Genomic DNA, 3,862 nt, shown 5'->3' on the forward strand with positions numbered 1-3,862 from the left:
TTCTCCAATCTCCTCTTGGGATCTTGGGCACACATGCACATGTGCCCGGTGTGTTTTAAGTCACTCAATCCGGATTTCGAGCTGTGGTCCACTACATGGGAGACCAATGACATAACCATTATACCATCTCCTGGTCCCAAGACTTGTATTATTAAAGACCTACTTCAGCACGGAAAGCAAGCTGCAAATTTTTCTATTTCAGTGTTCTTGGCAGAAATGGAGAACGGGATGACTGGGAGCGTACTTAAGTGAAATGGGTGCGTGAGGGACCTCTCCCCACGGCATGCCCCTTTGGCTGCTATTAGCAGTACTTTAGCTTTTATTTTTTATTTATTTATTTTTTAAAATTTTGCTATAGAGTATGTGCACTTGCCAGAGAGGAGAGGGAGAGAAGTGAGAAAGCACCCCCAGAGAAGATGGCCACACCACGGTCCGTTCTTCAGTCTCCTCTCAGGGTTTTGGGCACAAATGGACATATGTCCTGCATAGCTTTCTAGCCACCAGGTCCGAGTCTTGAACCACGTAGTCAGCCACATGGGATCCAGCCACCTTAGCCACTACACCAGTGACTATCCCGAGCTTTAGATTTTAATCTGTATTCAACTTCGTTCATTTTCCATTTCCTTCCTCAGTCTACTCCTAAAAATACCTAATGTACAATATTGTTGTTTCATGATAATCTTTTAAATTTATTTTTTCTTTTTTTTCAGATTTTTGCCCTAGGGTGCATGCACCCGCTGAAGAGACAGGCAGAAAGGGAAAGTGAGAACTCACCCCCCCTGGGGGACTGGCCATGCTTCGGTCCCTTCTCCTCCACTCTCTTCTTTTGGGCATGCACGCGCACATGCCTGGAATTTTTTTTTTTTTTTTTTGAGAGGTTTTCTTTTTTTTTTTTTTTTTTTGCTATAGGGCGCGTGCGCTCGCCAGACGGAGAGAGAGAGCTAGAAAGCGAGAAATCACCCCCCAGAGGGGATGGCCACACTGCAATCCCTTCTCCTCCATTCTCCTCTCGGGATCTTGGGCACACACGCACACACATCCGCATGCCTGGAATATTTTTTTAAACTGCTGGGCCTAGGACTTGAACCACAGGATGAGCCATGTGGGAATCTAGCCTCTTAACCACCACACACCTGTTGGGCTGTGATAATCTTTTAAGAATGCACTTAAGCAAAACTTTGTTTACCACAACAAACAGGCAGTTATTTTTCCAAGCAAGCCCACTCCTAACCTCTGTAGGGCCCACGGCAGGGCCACAAATCTCAATATGTCTAAACATTTAACAGTTATAAAGCAAGGTTACAAAATGTTACAGAAAATGTGTTGTATCCATCTACCTTGACAAATGTACCTTCATAAGGAAAAAAATCATGTTTAAAGCCATAGTTATTACACAGCTGAAAACTGGCAAAATATCAAATAAAAAGGAATTTAATTTTTACTGTTCACCTCTGGGTATTCTGCTGATGGGCTACCAATGCTAGGAGAGTAATAAAGGCATACACGGCCCATAAATTATTATAGATTTCCTGTTTTTTTTTTCTTGCCTTAATTTCAGAAAAATCATTGTGTACCTGATACAAGAGTTTTAACACAATTGTGTTCTATTGACAGTGGTGCCAAATTAGACAACTTTTCCTGAGTTCTATTTTGTATGTAGTTTTTAACAATTTCGACTCGAGAAACTTCACTTGAAGGAGTGGCAACTGAAATTCCAAGATTCTTTTTTTTTTTTGGAGAGGTTTTCACTACATGGCACGTGCGCTCGCCAGAGACATAGAGACAGAAAGCGAGAAATCACCCTCCAGGGGGGATGGTCACGCCGCAATCCCTTCTCCTCCATTCTCCTCTCGGGATCTTGGGCACGCATGCACATGCGCCCGGCGTGAGTTTTAAGCCACTGGGTCTGGAACGTGAACCGTGGTTGACTACATGGGAGTCCAGCGACATAGCCATTACGCTAACTGCTGGTTCCCGAATTCCAAGATTCTTAAGGATTTAGATTCACAATTGAACCATGGATATTGATATAATGCTTGAACATTGGGAAGAAGGTCTGTATGAAAAATGATTACAATTGCAGAAAACATGTTTTCTTTTCATTATATATTATCACTATTTCACTATTATTGATTTCTTTTTTTGTTTCTTTCCAGAGGGCATGTGCAGTTGCCAGAAAGAAAGGGAAGGAGAGAGCACCCCTCAATGGGGCAGGGCACACTGCAATTCCTTCTTCCTGTCTCCATCCTGCCAGGATTTGGGGCATGCACACGTATGTGCCCTGCACTTTTTAAACTCAGGGCCGGGATTAGAACTGCAGTGTAGTATGCAGCATCAGACTGACTTTAACCAGTAGTCCACAGGACTAGCCCTATTATCATTGTTTCTTTTCTTTTTTGTTTTTGGAGATTTTGCCGTAGGGCGCAAGCGCCTGCTGGAGAGACAGACAAAAAGTGAGAAGCAGCACCCCCAGCAGAGATGCCAAGCCACAGTCCCTCTCTTCCGTTCTGCTCTTGGGATGTTGGGCATGCATTCACACACACACACACACGCCCAGCGTGTTTCAAGCCCCCACGTCTGGGCCTCAAACTGCAGTAGGCCATGTGGGAGTCCGCTGTAGGGCGCAAGCGCCTGCTGGAGAGACAGACAAAAAGTGAGAAGCAGCACCCCCAGCAGAGATGCCAAGCCACAGTCCCTCTCTTCCGTTCTGCTCTTGGGATGTTGGGCATGCATTCACACACACACACACACGCCCAGCGTGTTTCAAGCCCCCACGTCTGGGCCTCAAACTGCAGTAGGCCATGTGGGAGTCCAGGGCCTTAACCACTATGCCACCTGCTGGCCCCTATCTTTCTTAAATGGTATCTAGTTTCCTACTGCATTTTCTCTTCTTTTACAATGTTTCAGTACTGGGATATTACAAAGAAAACAGTGCTGAAGGAGCTTGCTCACTTCATCTACAAAGGACAGAAGAGTTCTACAGAAACTAGTTTCAGGGGGCCAGCTCTGTGGTCTGCTGGAACTCACATGGGCAACTGCGTACTTCAAGTCCTAGACCTGGCAGCTCGAACATGCTGGACTCTTCGGCATGAGTGCCCAAGATCCCTAGTGGGAGAGATGGAGAAGGGATTGCATGGGAGCATTCTCCACGGCGGATGCTTTTTCCTCTCCCTCTTTCTCTTGACAAGTGCGCACTCCCACTAGTGAAAAAAAGAATTCACTTCAGGAGTATTTATTTGTACATGAATCTTCTTCAGATTCTCTCATATATTTCCCTGTTCTAATTCCCCTATGTTGTCCTTGTATGTTATGCAGTTTCTTTTGGAAAACCATTTTTTCCCTAAAACTTAACTATCTTTAGTCTCTGAAGAAATTAAGTTTATTTACCTATTTCTTCCACGAGTGAGGGACAGTATCCCTGACAGGGTGCTTCCCATGGGGGTCGGTCTCATGGAGAGTGGCATTTCACTCTGCATCATCTGGCCCTATCCCTTTCGATTTTTAAAGGCTTTTTCTATATCAACTGTGTACAGCTCGAATTCACAATTCACTTTACTTTCTGTCAAAACCACGATTTGCTCTTTGAATATTATCTATTATTCCACTTAACTCTTCCAATGCGTCTCACCTGTCACCTGTCTGAATTAAGCCTAATTGCTCTAAGGCACTGTGAGATTACTGTCCTGGATCTGAGAGTAGTTATGGGTCACATCTGAAATGCTTCACCATGTTTCAAAACAACATTGTCAAAACCATCCCAGTGTATAATGGTCGAACTGATCCAAAGAAGGTCATCGCTCTTATGCACCAAGGTCATGTCCTAGTAACAGAATCACACCACATGCCCAGGTCTAAGAGCGGT

The sequence above is a fragment of the Tupaia chinensis genome, unplaced genomic scaffold, assembly GCF_000334495.1.
Source record: "Tupaia chinensis unplaced genomic scaffold, TupChi_1.0 Scaffold143651_1, whole genome shotgun sequence".
Taxonomy (NCBI): Eukaryota; Metazoa; Chordata; class Mammalia; order Scandentia; family Tupaiidae; genus Tupaia; species Tupaia belangeri.